Source organism: Rana temporaria, chromosome 13 (assembly GCF_905171775.1).
Source record: "Rana temporaria chromosome 13, aRanTem1.1, whole genome shotgun sequence".
In the NCBI taxonomy this organism is placed as follows: Eukaryota; Metazoa; Chordata; class Amphibia; order Anura; family Ranidae; genus Rana; species Rana temporaria.
The window spans coordinates 90017839-90042126 of NC_053501.1; the positions used below are offsets into that span (position 1 = coordinate 90017839).

Here is a 24288-nt window from a genome sequence, read left to right on the forward strand (position 1 = left end):
TGAGGAATGAAAGGAGAATGTTGGGGGAGGGACTATGCCTTTAATTTATGTTATTCACTAGTCCTGAAGGAGGAGTCGAGGCGGAGCTCTATCACAGGTATTCTGCCATGGAGGCACCAGGAAAGGAGAATAGCAGATTCAGGCGTGATAATAGGAAACAGTCCTGCTCCCAAACGTAACACTTCTCTGCGCCACTCCCGCCGGAGTGGGTTTAGTGTACACGAAAAGGCCACTCTCACTGACCTGGCAACCGGAGTATCACTCGGACAATTGTAGGATAAAGTCTCTGCCACAGACCCTCCTTGGTGAACTTGAACTTGAGGAAACAGTCTCTGCCACAGACCTCCCTCAGTGAGCCTCAGAAAGACGCCTCTGCCACAGGCCCTCTCTGGATTGAATTTTGTAGATATTCCTCCTTGGATAAGTTATGCCTGGATCTCCTTCAACTTGTCGCCCAGGTGCCGACTGACAGGTGATCAATCCCTCAGTGTGCGGCTACCTTGATCCCCAGTGTTTTTTTCAGGCCCTTTTGGACCGCCAGCCTCTTAATGGCGCTCCTCAGACTGACTCCCCACCAAACAGCAGTACAGCTTGGGATCTTCAGAAGTGGGAATCCAGTCACTCACTGGGTCCCCATCGCTGTTCAGATGCTCCGGGCCAGCATGGTCCCGGAACCAGTAACACCGTGTGGCATGCACGCCCCGGCCAGGTAGGCCATATCGCCGGGGCGCCGTGATGTGGTCGCCCTAAAGGTGGGTGCCACACTGGACGAAGAAGACCCAGAACCAATGGCGTCTGTCTCATAAATACCCCTCCCCAGCATGCACAGCGAGGACAAACCCTCCTGATTGGCTGCTGGGAAAGAGCACCCAAACCTTGACTCCACTGCTGCCACCTGCAGCACCGGGGCTGGAAGAACACCCCAGTACAACAGAATAAGCCTACAGCACAGCCAAGCTGAGACAGAGACCCTATTTTGTACTTAACAATCCGGATCAGAGTTTAACTACACTCTGATCTACCCTTAAATTTAACTAGCACCAGTACCATAAAGTACACATTTACTTTTTCATTTTTTTTATGTTGCGTTTAAAACACTGCCGCACAAATACCGTGTGACATAAAATATTGCAACAATCGCCATTTTATTCTTTAGATTCTCTGCTAAAAAAAAATATATATATATCACGCGATGAGGACGTAACGTGTGTGAGGGTGGGAGGTGCCGGATAGCTCCATGGCTGCAAGCGGCTTTCGCCGCGCCGAGGCTCCGACGCTTCCATCAGCGGACCAGCAGACAGCAGCGTGAGAGGCTGGGGTGTTGCGAGGACCGTGCGGGAGCCTCATCCCCGCCCAAGACCCGACATATATGGGGGACTCTGCATGGGAGCGAGTCCCTATGCACCACGCCGAAGGAGTCTTCACCGCCTCACGATCCCCTAAGCGAATACTCTGCTGACTGAGCAGACGACACGCAGTGTGAGAGTCAGCGGGGCTTCTATTGAGATATCCTGGAATCCCCTCTGAGCTGCGTTGCCCTGCGGTGGGTCGGGAGAGAGACTAAAGAATCGGTGAGGCATTCAGTTGAGCCGAGTTAGGTCGGGTCTTCCCCCCCCGCCCCCCCCGATTCCCATCGCCCCCTTGTGAGTACGCTCTTTATCAGTTTCAAGGTGACTCCTTGTGTAACGCATTACAATGTCTATCTGTCAATTCTACTCGGGCATGTTTTGTGGAAGAACAGATAGTGAACATTTTATTTGACTTGTGACTTGTGAAGTAATTTGTGAAATAACTGGGGACCGAGATATACGGGTCAGCAAAGCGGACCATTTGCTCTCACACTCTCATTTTTTGCTGAATGGCATATTGTAAGAGTCAGGCCCTTTGCCCTCATGGAATAGAACTGTATCAAACTGTACAGGGCCAGCTTGCGGAGCAAATAGCGTAAATAGAGTAGAAGTGCTGTGGAAGCCTAGGGGATATAAACGCCCTATACGCTGGGTTAGTGTCGCCCCATAGTATATAATAAAACAACAACACAATACAATAATATTTATATACATTTAAATATTCTGAGATTCGGAGGATCCTAAATAGTAAGGGGCAGACAGTGTTATCACATCATCTGATTAAAATAGACGGACATCTATATATATATATACATATATATATATATATATATATATATATAGGGGGTATCTTTCGTTGCACTGTTAACCCTGTAACCCATAGCATTACTGATTAAACTTGGAAGCCGTGTAATGACCAGAGTGAAATAAGTTAACCAACTCCTCCATATCAGGTCCAAATAGCCAAGAGGTGGATGTGTATCCTGTTATTACCTCAGTAGGATCAGTATACTCTGCATACTTGGTCCCCTTCTCTGTACCGAGTCAATGACAGCCACCACGGCCTGAGTGCCAGAGGGGAAAAATACATATAAGGTTCCCCAGGTTCCTGAGCAATTGGCAGAGTTGGGACGTGATAAAACACCTCAATACCCTCAAACTGGGGAAGAGAATCAGACCTACAAATAAAAACAAAATGAACAGATCTACGAGAGGCGTTGCCTCAAAAGCACCTAAAAGTAACGCTGGGACCAGCTCAATACAGCAGTGAATGAATTCATTCATTCACAGATTTTATACACATTCATATATTGTTTTCATTTACAAGTTATTTTTGCTTTTCACGTGCATTTTTATTTATAGTCAATTGATTAGTTTCAGTGATGCATAGCAATTGACCTTACGATTTTGTGTCACTTTCACTTATTTGTGTCACGTCAGGAATTTTCTGGTATCACATCAGAATTTCCACACACTATAATTTGCGCTGTACCTCTTCCTTTCTTTATTTTGTTTAAATATTTGTATCTATATTTTTGGTACTAGCAGCATTTTCAATTTTTTGTTTAGCGCAGTGTTTTTTCCGGGTTTTTTTTCAATACAGCAGTATATGACCCAAGAGGGGAACCCCAAAAGTCCTGGACTTGTAAAAAAAACTGAAAAAAAGAAGAACGAGACTAAAACGGGGGAAGGCAGCTCGGATCGCTCTAAAGGAGAGATGACACTAGAAAGTAAACACGAGCATAGCAGATTAGAAGAGCTAGGCCAGGATACACAACTGCCAACGAAGGCAGAGATAAATGCGATGTTGTTGAGGATGGAAAATGTCATAAAAACAGAAATTAATAGGATAAGAACGGACCTAGGAGGACTCTTAGAAAGAGTGGAAGAGACAGAAAAAAGAATAGAAGAACAAGATCACAAATTAAACAAATTAAAAACACAAGTCAAAGTTATGACCGATAATCAAAGAATGTTAGCATACCGGTTAGAAGACCAGGAAAATCGCAACAGGCGACAGAACCTCAGAATCCGTGCGATAGTTGAAGAAAAAGGAGACGATCTAAGAATGATTATGAATACACTATTTAATCCCCTGTTAGACAAACCAGTAGAAGCGAAGCCCCTCAAAATTGAACGGGTACACCGAGTGGGAAACCCCAAACAGACAGAAAGAAATGGACCTAGAGATGTCATAGTTCGGTTCCGGAACTATGAGGATAAAGCTGAAATTTGGGGAAGGTTGAGGGGGAAACCCCCCATTAGATATAAAGAGACTGAGCTACAAATCTTCTCCGACTTATCGAAAGAAACATTAACAAGGAGAAGACATTTGAAACCCTTATTAGAACTGATGCGCACGCAGAACGTAAAATATCAATGGGGCTTCCCTGCATGCCTTATCGGTCTAAAGGGGGGGGGGGGAAACGGCACGATTAAGACACCCAGATGAGTTGATGGGATTCTGTCAGAAAATGGATTTAATAGCACCTGATTTGCCGGACTGGGTAGTTTAAATAATAAAATCAGGTCAGATAGTGAACAGGGGGGGGGGGGGGTACTGGAGGTGGGCAGCTGAGGGGTATTCTTGAGCATCACCACTAGGAGAGGAGCCAATGGTGAAGGAGTGGAGGCAACCAATAGCGGCTCCTAGGCCAAGAGTGGGCCAAGGGGAGGGAGAAGATGGGGGGATGGGGGGATAGGGGGGTCAAGGAGGGCATCGGGGGAGGGGTGGGAGGGACCATCTCGTTGATTCCACAAGAAATATTCCAATCCTCTCTCAGTTACATCACTCGAGAGGTAGGCAGGGAGAGGAAAGGGGAATTTTCTTTTTTTTTAAACACCCATAGATGACAGAAATCAAGTTTCTCTCGTACAACGTCAGAGGTCTGAACTCTCCTGCTAAGAGACATAAAGTCCTCAGTGAATTGAAGCATTATAAGGCAGATGTCTTCTTGCAGGAGACCCATTTAACATTAGAGTCCAACATAAAGCTGTATTTCCCTAGTTACCCCACATGGTTTTAGGGAGACACAATATCAAAGCGGTCCAGAGGGGTTGCAATAGGATTTGTGAGAGGTATGCGATTCACACTGGAGGACAGACAGACAGACTCCGAAGGAAGATTCCTATTTCTGAAAGGAAAACTAGGAGGTGTGGATTACACCCTGGCAAATGTCTATGCCCCCAATGTGAATCCGGTCAAATACGCAAGCAAAATCCTTAGAAAATTAAAAGATTTTGAGGCGGGGCATGTGGTGCTAATGGGGACTTCAACTTCTGTATGAACCCGGTACTCGATAGCACGTCCTGTGCACAGGGGACTAATAGTGGTCAGCTAAAAGAATTGAAACAAAGATTTTTCCATAACCAAATGGTGGATATATGGCGAATTCTACACCCCAAAACCCGAGACTACACATTTTACTCCCCTGTGCACGGGACATACTCGAAGGATAGACTACATTCTCATAGACCATAGACTTCTAGAGAGGGTAATTGAAACTGGAATAGAGATCACGACGATCTCAGACCATGCCCCCATAACCATAAAAGTTAATACATCCATACAGAAAACAAACCCACCGGAGTGGAGACTGGATGAAAGCCTATTGGGAGATGAAGAGGTAGTAGGAAGAGTCCAAAAGGAACTGGAGCTCTACTTCCGGGAGAATGACACGGAGGGGATCTCAAGGGCCTCCCTCTGGGATGCTCACAAAGCTTATATTAGAGGGATCTTAATCGCGGAGGGGGCCAGGAAAAAGAAAGAAAGAACCAGAAAATCAATAATGGAAGAAATCTATAAGTTGGAACAAGTCCATAAAACCCAGGGTCAAACGTTAGAAATTCTCCATGAACTGACATTAAAAGGAGATGAATATAGAGCAAAAAAGGGTAGGGAAGGGAAATAACAATAAGGCACTCACATTGGCCCACATCCGAAATATTGGTTCAAAAAGAGAAAAGTTGTACTACACTGGGTAGCGACATGGCGGACTTTAGAGGGCAATCACAGGGACATTTATCGTTATAAAAATAAAGTTTAATTACAAAATAGTACATATACAAATAAATTTCATATTAAAAAATGTTATCAAAAGAGAGAACATAGATACATATTTGAGCAATAGAACGTCTCGCCGACGCGTTTCGCCTTACGGCTTCTTCTGGACGAGTTGTATGGTTTTATAACACGGAAGTATTGCTACTTGTATGTGTCTGAAAGAAAATTGTACACTTATAACATACAGATAACATAAAGACATAATCCAATAAAATATTGAGGGCCAGCATGCAATAAAGCCAAATATAGTACCAATTGAGTTGGTGGTCATCCGCATCCATCACAAATCATTGGGGTAGTACCAAAAATAAGTACGTGAGCTGTTAAAACAAAGAAAAATAACCAGAAACAGAAAAGCAATGTATACCTCAGTGTATATATAGCTATATATATGTGTGGACACTATGCGCACATATGCGTGCATATTATTACGCTTGAGCAAACAAAAAAGGGGGGGGGGGCCCGATGAAAGACCTACCCGGGTAACAAGGAGGAAGAAACGATCTCCTGATGGTATGGGAAGCCACAATAATAGTAGGTTCTGAGAGAAAAAAGGGGCAAGTAAATATATCTGTGCATATGCTGGGACACAATGAAAATATATAGATAGCAGCCAAAAGGTTGTAAAAAATCAAATATCAAAAATGGCTAAGTTACCTCGAAAATAGTATAAAAAGGCAACAACCGGGACCAGCAAGGCAGAAGACAGGTGGGAAAGACCTGGAGGGAAAATAGATTCCGTCGCTAGGTGACCACACTGCACTGTCCACAATAAAGGGCAGATCAAAGGCTTTAGAAACCTGTGTATAGAATAACCAGAGTAAACCATATGCACAGCAGATAGAAATAGCAAATAAACGGAGATCAGGATAGAGTTTTACCTTGCCGCCTAAGGAGTAGTGTGTGTCCCGGGGAGGTAGCAGCCTGTGCTCCACGCCGAGAAAACGGCTGGAGCTGGCTTTAAATAGGCCTACAGACGTGGGCGTATCGCGTCAAAAAGACGCGATGACGTCATCGTCATCGCGCCAGGAGCTGCGGCGCATAAACATAAGAAGATCAGCTGAGGCTGAGTGAGCTCTAACCAATGAGCGTCTCTGTATCAGTGCTGACGTATGCGGCCATGCCTGCCTATCCCAACGATACCCATCAGTTGGGCGTGACTGTAGGCGGGGCGGCATCGATCATAGTCATAGATCATGCCGACCCCCAAGCTGAGATAAAAGTAAAAGAAGCCGCATCAACAAGCCAGCGTGAGCAGAAGAATAGATCGGGGCAAAGATATAAGAGACTAATGTTAGTTCAATGGCCCAATAGTGAAAGTCAATCACATCAAAGCAAAGGAACCTCGGCAGGAGTACCCCATTTGTAATAGCTCAAGCAAACAATATAAATGCAGTGTAGTTAATTGACCACAAGGTGGCAGATAGAGAACAGGACAAAAGGGCCTGTAACAACCAACACTGGTAACAATTAAGGAATCAGTTGCATGCTGACAGTCAATAGGACTAAAAACAGAAATTATTCAAATATTACAACAAATAGATATTTTCACATTGTATCCAATTCCCTGATCGAAGATACTTGGAATTAAATTATGTTGTCTCACATCCATATTTATACATATATATACATACATATTGGTTTTCAGAAGAAAGTTTATACAAAAGAAAAAACAGATTTGAAAAATATAAAATAAAAAACAAAAATATTAAATAATTTCTCCTATATTATTTTAATTCCCTGGTGTATAGGTATCCATCTATTCATATATCCATATAAAGGTATCCATATATTCTGAGGGGTCAAGTGTGGATACAGGACCCTATTCCTTATTCTCCTAAATACATAGGTACATTTCTAGAATGGAATGGAGATGACATATTTCAGCAGTGGATATATCAACAGGGCATTTTTGGGGAGGACATGTTAGGGGGCTCAAAAGATTAGCCACCTACCAAAGGTTGGCAAGGTGGTTATTAGTGGTACAGAGTGTGGTTAGATATTCAGAAAGGATTTGAAACTTAGGGCGTCGTTGAGGCCTGGAAATTGGTTGGCGTGTAACTTATGAATCCAACGAGTTTCACATTGTAAAACACGTTGATCAAAATTACCCCCTCGTGGATCCTCGTATATACTCTCCAAAGCTGTAAATTTGAACACATTTGGTTCATACTTATGCCCAAATGCTATGTGATGGCCCATAGTGGTGTTCAATAGGCCATTAGTCGCATAATAGGTGTGGTCTTTAATCCGTTTCCAAAAGGGTCTTATCGTTTTACCAACGTAAAAACAGCCACATTTACATAGGATTAAATAGACCACTCCTTTTGTTTGGCACGTAATGTGTTGCCTGATTGTGTGTTTTTGTCCATTTGGGAGTTGGGCATCAGTGCCCACTATAAGATACATACAAAAGTTGCATTCCCCACACCTATAAAGACCGGGCATCTCACGCTTTTTATCGCTGGATCTGATGTAATTACTCGTGACCAGATGGTCACGAATCGATCTAGCCCGTCTGAAAGTGATTTCAGGCTTTGGCCCAATGTATTTTGTTAGTACTTGGTCAGATGTTAGTAGATGCCAGTGTTTCTGTATTATTTCACGTATTTCTACATGTTGGTTAGAGTATGTTGTAATTACTCTAGTAGTATTATGGTCGGTTGGTTTTTGTCTGCGTAATAGAAGATCACCTCTTGATTTACCATTAGCTTTAGCAAACGCTCTTTTCAAGCATTTTTTGCTGTATCCCCTTGCTCTCAGTCTTGTATATAGGAGATCTGCCTCAGATTTAAATTTTTGATTATCTGAGCAATTCCGTCTGAGTCGTAAATATTGTCCAAACGGAATGCTCTGGACCAGAGACTTGGGGTGAGCACTGCTGGCGTGGAGGATGGTGTTACCAGCCGTAGGCTTCCGGTATAGAGATGTGCTTACATTGCCATCTTCTGAGATGTAGATGGTTATATCTAAGAAGGCCAGTTCGGTTATGCTTGAGTTCATCGTGAACTTCAAGTTGTAATCATTTTGGCCGAGTTTGGTCATGAAGATATTGAGGCCTTCTGATGATCCCGTCCAAAAAAGCAGGATGTCATCAATATAACGGTACCAACTCAAAATAAACGGTAGTAAATCAGAAAAACTGTCACTGGAAAAAAGTTCTCGTTCCCACCCCCCCAGGTACAGGTTCGCATAGGACGGCGCGCAGCATGTGCCCATAGCGACACCCTGTACCTGGAGGAAGTGGGACCCATCGAACGAAAAAATATTTTTAGTTAGAATATGTGCCAAGAGTTTAATAATGAAATCATTGAGTTTACAAGACTTAGGGCCTCTTTCAGTCAGGAATTTCCTAATAGTTTCCAAACCCTTAGAGTGTGGAATAGAGGAATACAAAGCTTCCACGTCAATTGAGACGAGGAGGCAACCAGAGGGTACAGTTAGATCATCTAGTGCCCGTAAAAGGTCGGGAGTGTCCTGGATGAAAGAGGGCATAGTGTTGACGTGTGGTCTAAGATATTCGTCTACAAATTTGCTTGCACGTTCGGTTTTAGAGCCTATGCCAGAGACAATAGGACGACCCGGTGGATTATGCAGGTTTTTGTGGGTCTTTGGGAGTGAGTAAAAGGTCGGGATTTTAGGGTAAGGGACCTGAATACCATCGAACATAGGCTTGGTGATCAAGCCCTCGGAGAGGGCCGCTTGAATAGTATCATTATATTGCTGGTTGAATCTATCGATAAGATCGACCGGAACCGGTCTATACCAATCCCTATTCTTGAGTATATCCCAGCACATGTTGCGGTAGTTCAACTCGTTCATCACCACGACATTGCCGCCCTTGTCCGAGGGCTTGATCACCAAGTGGGGGCTATGGCTAAGATTAGCCAGGGCCTGGGTCTGGGCCGGGGTAAGATTTTTATCTGGGTGTAGGCAGGGAGGCAGAGATTCAATGTCCTTAATTGCCTGCATTAGGAAGGCCCAAACATTGGGATTTGTCTGTAGTGGAGGGAACTTTAACGATTTTTTCTTTACTGCCTTCTCTAGGGCATCTAAATCGTTTTGGTAGCGGTTGAGTTGTACTCGCTGTCCTATTGTTTCCTCAGATTCAAATGAATCCTCAAGTATTGAATTACCCTCATTTTCTTCTAATAGAAGAACCAAAGTTTTTAGGGCACGGAAATCCGCTACCGTAAATTCTTTCCATATGTCCTGTTGTATGATGTCCGTTTGTCTTTTACATCTCTCACTGTCGTACATAAAGTTGAATGTCAGCTTGCGCGCGAACAGGTAGAGATCTTTTATAAGTTCGAATTTATTAAATCTGGGGTTAGGACAAAAACTGAGACCTAAACTAAGGAGATCAGTTTCTATTGTACTTAAAATATAAGATGATAGATTGATTACCTCCAAGCGAGGACTATTATTGGCATCTGGTATATTCGAAGGTAGAGGTAATGCAACACTAGGGGTGTCAAGTTGGGCAGTAGTCGGATCGGTATAAGAGATGCGTGGAAAAAAGTGATCTATACGTCACTTTGGACCATCCCTCACCTTACCCTCCTTGTTAACACTGACATGGGATTTAGCCATGTTTTGGGCTGTCTCTATGATATTCTGTCGCAAGTGGTCATCGGGTGTCGATGGTTTAGGAAAGGTAGAAAGATTCTCAGAGGAGACACCCGGTGCAGCGTGAGGAAACATGGAAACAGTGTGTGTTCCTACCGTTACTAAGTCGCGGTTAGATGTATCCATTTGGATGTCAGTATTAGCTCCGTCTGATACGTCAGTGATATGTTTTTTACTCACGGTGCCCGATTGATGCCCACCACCTTGTTGTTGCCGTTTCCTGGTCTGCCGGCCTCTTGTTCGTCCTTGGTCGCTGAATTTGGAATTCTGTGAAATGAGAGAATTGGCAGAAGAATCAGAGTCAGCGTATTTGTCTTTCTCCCTGTTCCTGTCTTTCTGGTTAGGGCCCTTCCTGTTTCTATTAGGTCCAAAGGTCCTATGCCCCCCACGTTGTCCATTGGTATTTGGCCAATTATAAGCATATCTCCCTGCGAAGGCTAATTTATCACGCGATAGTTTTTCCTCCTTTTTGTTCAGCAAATCACTAGTAAAGGTCTGTATGTGTTCCTTGAGTCGTGTGTCGTAGTTACCAAATTCGGGTTTATTGAGTATTTGACTATTTTCATCATAGATTCTTTTTATTTCGCAATCGACTATTTTTAACTCTTGCATATAATATTCTACCATTAGCTCCATCATTTTTTTGGAGCACATATAGAGGTTTTCTTCCCATCGGGCCTTGAGATCATTATCAATGGCCCAGATATTTGGGAACACCTGTACCCTTAATCCTTTAGGGTTCAGTCCACTGGTAATATATTGTTCAAAATATTTTATATGCCAGAAAAGACTCGATTTGCGTTCAAATGTTTGCAAAAGTTTTTGGTAAACTATTTCGTATTCTACCTCGTTGGATTTGGAAGTGGAACATGTTTTTTGGATCCCTATCATAAAGTCCTCCCAGTCATTGCCCGAGAAAGTAGCCATTGTCGCTGATATGTAGCCAATATAGCTAAGTCACACGGAAGTGTGAACGAGCTATTAGGAATAAAGAGTAAATAAACCTAAGGTTTCTTAATAGTAATGTATAAAGGGATATAATAATATTATATTTATAACTATAAAAAGAAAAAGAGAAAAACCAATATATAGCAAGACAAAGGAATGTAGAAGGGGGGGGAGGGGAGCCAAGTCCTAATAGAGGATTAGCATACCCACGAGTGCAACAAGACAGATTGGTGTTTGCCACCCAGGATAAGTTCAAAAAAGGGTAGGGAAGGGAAATAACAATAAGGCACTCACATTGGCCCACATCCGAAATATTGGTTCAAAAAGAGAAAAGTTGTACTACACTGGGTAGCGACATGGCGGACTTTAGAGGGCAATCACAGGGACATTTATCGTTATAAAAATAAAGTTTAATTACAAAATAGTACATATACAAATAAATTTCATATTAAAAAATGTTATCAAAAGAGAGAACATAGATACATATTTGAGCAATAGAACGTCTCGCCGACGCGTTTCGCCTTACGGCTTCTTCTGGACGAGTTGTATGGTTTTATAACACGGAAGTATTGCTACTTGTATGTGTCTGAAAGAAAATTGTACACTTATAACATACAGATAACATAAAGACATAATCCAATAAAATATTGAGGGCCAGCATGCAATAAAGCCAAATATAGTACCAATTGAGTTGGTGGTCATCCGCATCCATCACAAATCATTGGGGTAGTACCAAAAATAAGTACGTGAGCTGTTAAAACAAAGAAAAATAACCAGAAACAGAAAAGCAATGTATACCTCAGTGTATATATAGCTATATATATGTGTGGACACTATGCGCACATATGCGTGCATATTATTACGCTTGAGCAAACAAAAAAGGGGGGGGGGGCGATGAAAGACCTACCCGGGTAACAAGGAGGAAGAAACGATCTCCTGATGGTATGGGAAGCCACAATAATAGTAGGTTCTGAGAGAAAAAAGGGGCAAGTAAATATATCTGTGCATATGCTGGGACACAATGAAAATATATAGATAGCAGCCAAAAGGTTGTAAAAAATCAAATATCAAAAATGGCTAAGTTACCTCGAAAATAGTATAAAAAGGCAACAACCGGGACCAGCAAGGCAGAAGACAGGTGGGAAAGACCTGGAGGGAAAATAGATTCCGTCGCTAGGTGACCACACTGCACTGTCCACAATAAAGGGCAGATCAAAGGCTTTAGAAACCTGTGTATAGAATAACCAGAGTAACCCATATGCACAGCAGATAGAAATAGCAAATAAACGGAGATCAGGATAGAGTTTTACCTTGCCGCCTAAGGAGTAGTGTGTGTCCCGGGGAGGTAGCAGCCTGTGCTCCACGCCGAGAAAACGGCTGGAGCTGGCTTTAAATAGGCCTACAGACGTGGGCGTATCGCGTCAAAAAGACGCGATGACGTCATCGTCATCGCGCCAGGAGCTGCGGCGCATAAACATAAGAAGATCAGCTGAGGCTGAGTGAGCTCTAACCAATGAGCGTCTCTGTATCAGTGCTGACGTATGCGGCCATGCCTGCCTATCCCAACGATACCCATCAGTTGGGCGTGACTGTAGGCGGGGCGGCATCGATCATAGTCATAGATCATGCCGACCCCCAAGCTGAGATAAAAGTAAAAGAAGCCGCATCAACAAGCCAGCGTGAGCAGAAGAATAGATCGGGGCAAAGATATAAGAGACTAATGTTAGTTCAATGGCCCAATAGTGAAAGTCAATCACATCAAAGCAAAGGAACCTCGGCAGGAGTACCCCATTTGTAATAGCTCAAGCAAACAATATAAATGCAGTGTAGTTAATTGACCACAAGGTGGCAGATAGAGAACAGGACAAAAGGGCCTGTAACAACCAACACTGGTAACAATTAAGGAATCAGTTGCATGCTGACAGTCAATAGGACTAAAAACAGAAATTATTCAAATATTACAACAAATAGATATTTTCACATTGTATCCAATTCCCTGATCGAAGATACTTGGAATTAAATTATGTTGTCTCACATCCATATTTATACATATATATACATACATATTGGTTTTCAGAAGAAAGTTTATACAAAAGAAAAAACAGATTTGAAAAATATAAAATAAAAAACAAAAATATTAAATAATTTCTCCTATATTATTTTAATTCCCTGGTGTATAGGTATCCATCTATTCATATATCCATATAAAGGTATCCATATATTCTGAGGGGTCAAGTGTGGATACAGGACCCTATTCCTTATTCTCCTAAATACATAGGTACATTTCTAGAATGGAATGGAGATGACATATTTCAGCAGTGGATATATCAACAGGGCATTTTTGGGGAGGACATGTTAGGGGGCTCAAAAGATTAGCCACCTACCAAAGGTTGGCAAGGTGGTTATTAGTGGTACAGAGTGTGGTTAGATATTCAGAAAGGATTTGAAACTTAGGGCGTCGTTGAGGCCTGGAAATTGGTTGGCGTGTAACTTATGAATCCAACGAGTTTCACATTGTAAAACACGTTGATCAAAATTACCCCCTCGTGGATCCTCGTATATACTCTCCAAAGCTGTAAATTTGAACACATTTGGTTCATACTTATGCCCAAATGCTATGTGATGGCCCATAGTGGTGTTCAATAGGCCATTAGTCGCATAATAGGTGTGGTCTTTAATCCATTTCCAAAAGGGTCTTATCGTTTTACCAACGTAAAAACAGCCACATTTACATAGGATTAAATAGACCACTCCTTTTGTTTGGCACGTAATGTGTTGCCTGATTGTGTGTTTTTGTCCATTTGGGAGTTGGGCATCAGTGCCCACTATAAGATACATACAAAAGTTGCATTCCCCACACCTATAAAGACCGGGCATCTCACGCTTTTTATCGCTGGATCTGATGTAATTACTCGTGACCAGATGGTCACGAATCGATCTAGCCTGTCTGAAAGTGATTTCAGGCTTTGGCCCAATGTATTTTGTTAGTACTTGGTCAGATGTTAGTAGGCATCTGTTAGTAGGCATCTACTAACATCTGACCAAGTACTAACAAAATACATTGGGCCAAAGCCTGAAATCACTTTCAGACGGGCTAGATCGATTCGTGACCATCTGGTCACGAGTAATTACATCAGATCCAGCGATAAAAAGCGTGAGATGCCCGGTCTTTATAGGTGTGGGGAATGCAACTTTTGTATGTATCTTATAGTGGGCACTGATGCCCAACTCCCAAATGGACAAAAACACACAATCAGGCAACACATTACGTGCCAAACAAAAGGAGTGGTCTATTTAATCCTATGTAAATGTGGCTGTTTTTACGTTGGTAAAACGATAAGACCCTTTTGGAAACGGATTAAAGACCACACCTATTATGCGACTAATGGCCTATTGAACACCACTATGGGCCATCACATAGCATTTGGGCATAAGTATGAACCAAATGTGTTCAAATTTACAGCTTTGGAGAGTATATACGAGGATCCACGAGGGGGTAATTTTGATCAACGTGTTTTACAATGTGAAACTCGTTGGATTCATAAGTTACACGCCAACCAATTTCCAGGCCTCAACGACGCCCTAAGTTTCAAATCCTTTCTGAATATCTAACCACACTCTGTACCACTAATAACCACCTTGCCAACCTTTGGTAGGTGGCTAATCTTTTGAGCCCCCTAACATGTCCTCCCCAAAAATGCCCTGTTGATATATCCACTGCTGAAATATGTCATCTCCATTCCATTCTAGAAATGTACCTATGTATTTAGGAGAATAAGGAATAGGGTCCTGTATCCACACTTGACCCCTCAGAATATATGGATACCTTTATATGGATATATGAATAGATGGATACCTATACACCAGGGAATTAAAATAATATAGGAGAAATTATTTAATATTTTTGTTTTTTATTTTATATTTTTCAAATCTGTTTTTTCTTTTGTATAAACTTTCTTCTGAAAACCAATATGTATGTATATATATGTATAAATATGGATGTGAGACAACATAATTTAATTCCAAGTATCTTCGATCAGGGAATTGGATACAATGTGAAAATATCTATTTGTTGTAATATTTGAATAATTTCTGTTTTTAGTCCTATTGACTGTCAGCATGCAACTGATTCCTTAATTGTTACCAGTGTTGGTTGTTACAGGCCCTTTTGTCCTGTTCTCTATCTGCCACCTTGTGGTCAATTAACTACACTGCATTTATATTGTTTGCTTGAGCTATTACAAATGGGGTACTCCTGCCGAGGTTCCTTTGCTTTGATGTGATTGACTTTCACTATTGGGCCATTGAACTAACATTAGTCTCTTATATCTTTGCCCCGATCTATTCTTCTGCTCACGCTGGCTTGTTGATGCGGCTTCTTTTACTTTTATCTCAGCTTGGGGGTCGGCATGATCTATGACTATGATCGATGCCGCCCCGCCTACAGTCACGCCCAACTGATGGGTATCGTTGGGATAGGCAGGCATGGCCGCATACGTCAGCACTGATACAGAGACGCTCATTGGTTAGAGCTCACTCAGCCTCAGCTGATCTTCTTATGTTTATGCGCCGCAGCTCCTGGCGCGATGACGATGACGTCATCGCGTCTTTTTGACGCGATACGCCCACGTCTGTAGGCCTATTTAAAGCCAGCTCCAGCCGTTTTCTCGGCGTGGAGCACAGGCTGCTACCTCCCCGGGACACACACTACTCCTTAGGCGGCAAGGTAAAACTCTATCCTGATCTCCGTTTATTTGCTATTTCTATCTGCTGTGCATATGGGTTACTCTGGTTATTCTATACACAGGTTTCTAAAGCCTTTGATCTGCCCTTTATTGTGGACAGTGCAGTGTGGTCACCTAGCGACGGAATCTATTTTCCCTCCAGGTCTTTCCCACCTGTCTTCTGCCTTGCTGGTCCCGGTTGTTGCCTTTTTATACTATTTTCGAGGTAACTTAGCCATTTTTGATATTTGATTTTTTACAACCTTTTGGCTGCTATCTATATATTTTCATTGTGTCCCAGCATATGCACAGATATATTTACTTGCCCCTTTTTTCTCTCAGAACCTACTATTATTGTGGCTTCCCATACCATCAGGAGATCGTTTCTTCCTCCTTGTTACCCGGGTAGGTCTTTCATCGGCCCCCCCCCCCTTTTTTGTTTGCTCAAGCGTAATAATATGCACGCATATGTGCGCATAGTGTCCACACATATATATAGCTATATATACACTGAGTTATACATTGCTTTTCTGTTTCTGGTTATTTTTCTTTGTTTTAACAGCTCACGTACTTATTTTTGGTACTACCCCAATGATTTGTGATGGATGCGGATGACCACCAACTCAATTGGTACTATATTTGGCTTTATTGCATGCTGGCCCTCAATATTTTATTGGATTATGTCTTTATGTTATCTGTATGTTATAAGTGTACAATTTTCTTTCAGACACATACAAGTAGCAATACTTCCGTGTTATAAAACCATACAACTCGTCCAGAAGAAGCCGTAAGGCGAAACGCGTCGGCGAGACGTTCTATTGCTCAAATATGTATCTATGTTCTCTCTTTTGATAACATTTTTTAATATGAAATTTATTTGTATATGTACTATTTTGTAATTAAACTTTATTTTTATAACGATAAATGTCCCTGTGATTGCCCTCTAAAGTCCGCCATGTCGCTACCCAGTGTAGTACAACTTTTCTCTTTTTGAACCAATATTTCGGATGTGGGCCAATGTGAGTGCCTTATTGTTATTTCCCTTCCCTACCCTTTTTTGAACTTATCCTGGGTGGCAAACACCAATCTGTCTTGTTGCACTCGTGGGTATGCTAATCCTCTATTAGGACTTGGCTCCCCTCCCCCCCCTTCTACATTCCTTTGTCTTGCTATATATTGGTTTTTCTCTTTTTCTTTTTATAGTTATAAATATAATATTATTATATCCCTTTATACATTACTATTAAGAAACCTTAGGTTTATTTACTCTTTATTCCTAATAGCTCGTTCACACTTCCGTGTGACTTAGCTATATTGGCTACATATCAGCGACAATGGCTACTTTCTCGGGCAATGACTGGGAGGACTTTATGATAGGGATCCAAAAAACATGTTCCACTTCCAAATCCAACGAGGCAGAATACGAAATAGTTTACCAAAAACTTTTGCAAACATTTGAACGCAAATCGAGTCTTTTCTGGCATATAAAATATTTTGAACAATATATTACCAGTGGACTGAACCCTAAAGGATTAAGGGTACAGGTGTTCCCAAATATCTGGGCCATTGATAATGATCTCAAGGCCCGATGGGAAGAAAACCTCTATATGTGCTCCAAAAAAATGATGGAGCTAATGGTAGAATATTATATGCAAGAGTTAAAAATAGTCGATTGCGAAATAAAAAGAATCTATGATGAAAATAGTCAAATACTCAATAAACCCGAATTTGGTAACTACGACACACGACTCAAGGAACACATACAGACCTTTACTAGTGATTTGCTGAACAAAAAGGAGGAAAAACTATCGCGTGATAAATTAGCCTTCGCAGGGAGATATGCTTATAATTGGCCAAATACCAATGGACAACGTGGGGGGCATAGGACCTTTGGACCTAATAGAAACAGGAAGGGCCCTAACCAGAAAGACAGGAACAGGGAGAAAGACAAATACGCTGACTCTGATTCTTCTGCCAATTCTCTCATTTCACAGAATTCCAAATTCAGCGACCAAGGACGAACAAGAGGCCGGCAGACCAGGAAACGGCAACAACAAGGTGGTGGGCATCAATCGGGCACCGTGAGTAAAAAACATATCACTGACGTATCAGACGGAGCTAATACTGACATCCAAATGGATACATCTAACCGCGACTTAGTAACGGTAGGAACACACACTGTTTCCATGTTTCCTCACGCTGCACCGGGTGTCTCCTCTGAGAATCTTTCTACCTTTCCTAAACCATCGACACCCGATGACCACTTGCGACAGAATATCATAGAGACAGCCCAAAACATGGCTAAATCCCATGTCAGTGTTAACAAGGAGGGTAAGGTGAGGGATGGTCCAAAGTGACGTATAGATCACTTTTTTCCACGCATCTCTTATACCGATCCGACTACTGCCCAACTTGACACCCCTAGTGTTGCATTACCTCTACCTTCGAATATACCAGATGCCAATAATAGTCCTCGCTTGGAGGTAATCAATCTATCATCTTATATTTTAAGTACAATAGAAACTGATCTCCTTAGTTTAGGTCTCAGTTTTTGTCCTAACCCCAGATTTAATAAATTCGAACTTATAAAAGATCTCTACCTGTTCGCGCGCAAGCTGACATTCAACTTTATGTATGACAGTGAGAGATGTAAAAGACAAACGGACATCATACAACAGGACATATGGAAAGAATTTACGGTAGCGGATTTCCGTGCCCTAAAAACTTTGGTTCTTCTATTAGAAGAAAATGAGGGTAATTCAATACTTGAGGATTCATTTGAATCTGAGGAAACAATAGGACAGCGAGTACAACTCAACCGCTACCAAAACGATTTAGATGCCCTAGAGAAGGCAGTAAAGAAAAAATCGTTAAAGTTCCCTCCACTACAGACAAATCCCAATGTTTGGGCCTTCCTAATGCAGGCAATTAAGGACATTGAATCTCTGCCTCCCTGCCTACACCCAGATAAAAATCTTACCCCGGCCCAGACCCAGGCCCTGGCTAATCTTAGCCATAGCCCCCACTTGGTGATCAAGCCCTCGGACAAGGGCGGCAATGTCGTGGTGATGAACGAGTTGAACTACCGCAACATGTGCTGGGATATACTCAAGAATAGGGATTGGTATAGACCGGTTCCGGTCGATCTTATCGATAGATTCAACCAGCAATATAATGATACTATTCAAGCGGCCCTCTCCGAGGGCTTGATCACCAAGCCTATGTTCGATGGTATTCAGGTCCCTTACCCTAAAATCCCGACCTTTTACTCACTCCCAAAGACCCACAAAAACCTGCATAATCCACCGGGTCGTCCTATTGTCTCTGGCATAGGCTCTAAAACCGAACGTGCAAGCAAATTTGTAGACGAATATCTTAGACCACACGTCAACACTATGCCCTCTTTCATCCAGGACACTCCCGACCTTTTACGGGCACTAGATGATCTAACTGTACCCTCTGGTTGCCTCCTCGTCTCAATTGACGTGGAAGCTTTGTATTCCTCTATTCCACACTCTAAGGGTTTGGAAACTATTAGGAAATTCCTGACTGAAAGAGGCCCTAAGTCTTGTAAACTCAATGATTTCATTATTAAACTCTTGGCACATATTCTAACTAAAAATATTTTTTCGTTCGATGGGTCCCACTTCCTCCAGGTACAGGGTGTCGCTATGGGCACATGCTGCGCGCCGTCCTATGCGAACCTGTACCTGGGGGGGTGGGAACGAGAACTTTTTTCCAGTGACAGTTTTTCTGATTTACTACCGTTTATTTTGAGTTGGTACCGTTATATTGATGACATCCTGCTTTTTTGGACGGGATCATCAGAAGGCCTCAATATCTTCATGACCAAACTCGGCCAAAATGATTACAACTTGAAGTTCACGATGAACTCAAGCATAACCAAACTGGCCTTCTTAGATATAACCATCTACATCTCAGAAGATGGCAATGTAAGCACATCTCTATACCGGAAGCCTACGGCTGGTAACACCATCCTCCACGCCAGCAGTGCTCACCCCAAGTCTCTGGTCCAGAGCATTCCGTTTGGACAATATTTACGACTCAGACGGAATTGCTCAGATAATCAAAAATTTAAATCTGAGGCAGATCTCCTATATACAAGACTGAGAGCAAGGGGATACAGCAAAAAATGCTTGAAAAGAGCGTTTGCTAAAGCTAATGGTAAATCAAGAGGTGATCTTCTATTACGCAGACAAAAACCAACCGACCATAATACTACTAGAGTAATTACAACATACTCTAACCAACATGTAGAAATACGTGAAATAATACAGAAACACTGGCATCTACTAACATCTGACCAAGTACTAACAAAATACATTGGGCCAAAGCCTGAAATCACTTTCAGACGGGCTAGATCGATTCGTGACCATCTGGTCACGAGTAATTACATCAGATCCAGCGATAAAAAGCGTGAGATGCCCGGTCTTTATAGGTGTGGGGAATGCAACTTTTGTATGTATCTTATAGTGGGCACTGATGCCCAACTCCCAAATGGACAAAAACACACAATCAGGCAACACATTACGTGCCAAACAAAAGGAGTGGTCTATTTAATCCTATGTAAATGTGGCTGTTTTTACGTTGGTAAAACGATAAGACCCTTTTGGAAACGGATTAAAGACCACACCTATTATGCGACTAATGGCCTATTGAACACCACTATGGGCCATCACATAGCATTTGGGCATAAGTATGAACCAAATGTGTTCAAATTTACAGCTTTGGAGAGTATATACGAGGATCCACGAGGGGGTAATTTTGATCAACGTGTTTTACAATGTGAAACTCGTTGGATTCATAAGTTACACGCCAACCAATTTCCAGGCCTCAACGACGCCCTAAGTTTCAAATCCTTTCTGAATATCTAACCACACTCTGTACCACTAATAACCACCTTGCCAACCTTTGGTAGGTGGCTAATCTTTTGAGCCCCCTAACATGTCCTCCCCAAAAATGCCCTGTTGATATATCCACTGCTGAAATATGTCATCTCCATTCCATTCTAGAAATGTACCTATGTATTTAGGAGAATAAGGAATAGGGTCCTGTATCCACACTTGACCCCTCAGAATATATGGATACCTTTATATGGATATATGAATAGATGGATACCTATACACCAGGGAATTAAAATAATATAGGAGAAATTATTTAATATTTTTGTTTTTTATTTTATATTTTTCAAATCTGTTTTTTCTTTTGTATAAACTTTCTTCTGAAAACCAATATGTATGTATATATATGTATAAATATGGATGTGAGACAACATAATTTAATTCCAAGTATCTTCGATCAGGGAATTGGATACAATGTGAAAATATCTATTTGTTGTAATATTTGAATAATTTCTGTTTTTAGTCCTATTGACTGTCAGCATGCAACTGATTCCTTAATTGTTACCAGTGTTGGTTGTTACAGGCCCTTTTGTCCTGTTCTCTATCTGCCACCTTGTGGTCAATTAACTACACTGCATTTATATTGTTTGCTTGAGCTATTACAAATGGGGTACTCCTGCCGAGGTTCCTTTGCTTTGATGTGATTGACTTTCACTATTGGGCCATTGAACTAACATTAGTCTCTTATATCTTTGCCCCGATCTATTCTTCTGCTCACGCTGGCTTGTTGATGCGGCTTCTTTTACTTTTATCTCAGCTTGGGGGTCGGCATGATCTATGACTATGATCGATGCCGCCCCGCCTACAGTCACGCCCAACTGATGGGTATCGTTGGGATAGGCAGGCATGGCCGCATACGTCAGCACTGATACAGAGACGCTCATTGGTTAGAGCTCACTCAGCCTCAGCTGATCTTCTTATGTTTATGCGCCGCAGCTCCTGGCGCGATGACGATGACGTCATCGCGTCTTTTTGACGCGATACGCCCACGTCTGTAGGCCTATTTAAAGCCAGCTCCAGCCGTTTTCTCGGCGTGGAGCACAGGCTGCTACCTCCCCGGGACACACACTACTCCTTAGGCGGCAAGGTAAAACTCTATCCTGATCTCCGTTTATTTGCTATTTCTATCTGCTGTGCATATGGGTTACTCTGGTTATTCTATACACAGGTTTCTAAAGCCTTTGATCTGCCCTTTATTGTGGACAGTGCAGTGTGGTCACCTAGCGACGGAATCTATTTTCCCTCCAGGTCTTTCCCACCTGTCTTCTGCCTTGCTGGTCCCGGTTGTTGCCTTTTTATACTATTTTCGAGGTAACTTAGCCATTTTTGATATTTGATTTTTTACAACCTTTTGGCTGCTATCTATATATTTTCATTGTGTCCCAGCATATGCACAGATATATTTACTTGCCCCTTTTTTCTCTCAGAACCTACTATTATTGTGGCTTCCCATACCATCAGGAGATCGTTTCTTCCTCCTTGTTACCCGGGTAGGTCTTTCATCGGCCCCCCCCCCCCTTTTTTGTTTGCTCAAGCGTAATAATATGCACGCATATGTGCGCATAGTGTCCACACATATATATAGCTATATATACACTGAGGTATACATTGCTTTTCTGTTTCTGGTTATTTTTCTTTGTTTTAACAGCTCACGTACTTATTTTTGGTACTACCCCAATGATTTGTGATGGATGCGGATGACCACCAACTCAATTGGTACTATATTTGGCTTTATTGCATGCTGGCCCTCAATATTTTATTGGATTATGTCTTTATGTTATCTGTATGTTATAAGTGTACAATTTTCTTTCAGACACATACAAGTAGCAATACTTCCGTGTTATAAAACCATACAACTCGTCCAGAAGAAGCCGTAAGGCGAAACGCGTCGGCGAGACGTTCTATTGCTCAAATATGTATCTATGTTCTCTCTTTTGATAACATTTTTTAATATGAAATTTATTTGTATATGTACTATTTTGTAATTAAACTTTATTTTTATAACGATAAATGTCCCTGTGATTGCCCTCTAAAGTCCGCCATGAATATAGAGCACTCTCAGAGCAAGAAACAAAGAAATCATTAAACAGTATTGTGAGAGAAAGATACGTATGGGGGAATAAACCCAGCAAGTATTTAGCTAGATTGGTACAAAAAAAGAAAACAAGAAATTTTATTGAAAAAAGAAAAAAAAAGAACGGGGATTTAGTTCAGGTTTTAGACCTATTTCATTATTAAACGCAGACACAAAACTGTATGCCAAGATCCTGGCTGAGCGCATGAAGGGGATAAGGAATGCCCTGGTCCATCCGGACCAGGTAGGCTTTATACCAGGCAGGGAGGGTAAGGACAATGGTGTCAGAGCACTCCTTCTCCTTCGGCAAATTAAAGAAAATGGGTCCCCCGGTCTATTCCTGTCTGTGGACGCTGAAAAAGCGTTTGACAGGGTAGACTGGGGGCTCATGATGCAAACGTTAGAAACTATAGGAATTGGCCCGAGGATGATTGGGAGGATCAAAACATTGTACTACCACCCCTGCGCAAGGATCAAAATCAATGGGACCCTTTCTGCATCCTTCGAGATGAGGAATGGGACCAGGCAGGGATGCCCCCTGTCCCCTCTCCTCTTTGTCTTATCGCTGGATACCCTTCTAGCAATCATTCGGAATAACCCTGACATTAGGGGAGTAAGAGTAGGAGAAGAGGAGCACAAATTGTCCGCTTTTGCAGACGATATCTTATTCTATATAAGTAGCCCTAGAACCACGCTCCCCAACTTAATGGCAAATTTAAAACAGTACGGCGAGGTTTCTAATTTTAAAATGAATGTATCCAAGACGGAGATCTTAAATGTCAATATCAAAAAGGAGGAAGAACTACGCCTCAAAAAGGTGTTTAACTTCTCTTGGCAGAAAGAGATAAACTACCTGGGTATAAAACTAGCAAACTCTCTAAAGAAAATGTACAGAATAAACTTCATCCCTCTGTTAGATGAAATTAAACGAGAAATTAAAAAAATTCACAACAGACCAATCTCATGGTTTGGAAGGATAAATGTCGTAAAAATGGTCTTAGTTCCGAAAATATTATACAAATTCCAAATGGTCCCAGTAGCTTTGACACAGACCTACATCACAATACTAAATTCTTTGTTAATGAATTACATTTGGAAAAATTAAAAACATAGGATCTCCTCCCAAGTCCTAAAACAGAACAGGAAACAGGGTGGACTGGCGGTCCCAGACATCAGAAAATATTACAACGCTACGGTCCTTACACGGGTAATAGAGTGGGCCAAAGAAAATCATGATAAAAGATGGATTACTATTGATTGCGCACTAGCAAGGGCACAACTAGGGAGAATAATTTGGAACCCACCGCAATATAGAACCTTACACACGACCACACACGCAATCACACTTAACGCACTACGGATATGGGATATGGCACCAGGGACAAAAGGGGTGGGTGGGAATTGGATTAGAAATAGAACCCAGGTAAGGGACATCATTCAAAAGGGTAAAATTATGACACTTCACGAGATAAAATCCAAGGTAGAATTCATGATGTGGGACGAGTGGCGATATTTACAGCTTTCCCTATTTATTAAGCGTCTACCGCAACCCCTGCACCCACGGAAGGAGTACACACTG

General features: G+C 42.0%; 4 long non-coding RNA genes across 4 annotated transcripts; 2 read left to right on the forward strand and 2 right to left on the reverse strand.

Annotated features, from left to right (window-relative positions):
* Positions 1 to 5492: 5492 nt before the first annotated feature.
* On the reverse strand, positions 5493 to 6397 carry LOC120920893. The gene is made up of 4 exons (XR_005744803.1): positions 6294 to 6397; positions 6070 to 6212; positions 5891 to 5953; positions 5493 to 5732 (listed from the first exon to the last, which is right to left on the reverse strand). It is a non-coding gene; the product is annotated as an uncharacterized LOC120920893 (long non-coding RNA).
* Positions 6398 to 11500: 5103 nt separating this feature from the next.
* Positions 11501 to 12428, reverse strand: LOC120920825. Its single transcript, XR_005744780.1, has 4 exons — positions 12300 to 12428; positions 12076 to 12218; positions 11897 to 11959; positions 11501 to 11740 (listed from the first exon to the last, which is right to left on the reverse strand). It is a non-coding gene; the product is annotated as an uncharacterized LOC120920825 (long non-coding RNA).
* A 3158-nt stretch (positions 12429 to 15586) lies between these two features.
* Positions 15587 to 16515, forward strand: LOC120920826. Its single transcript, XR_005744781.1, has 4 exons — positions 15587 to 15715; positions 15797 to 15939; positions 16056 to 16118; positions 16276 to 16515. It is a non-coding gene; the product is annotated as an uncharacterized LOC120920826 (long non-coding RNA).
* Positions 16516 to 21618: 5103 nt separating this feature from the next.
* On the forward strand, positions 21619 to 22523 carry LOC120920797. The gene is made up of 4 exons (XR_005744775.1): positions 21619 to 21722; positions 21804 to 21946; positions 22063 to 22125; positions 22284 to 22523. It is a non-coding gene; the product is annotated as an uncharacterized LOC120920797 (long non-coding RNA).
* Positions 22524 to 24288: the final 1765 nt, after the last annotated feature.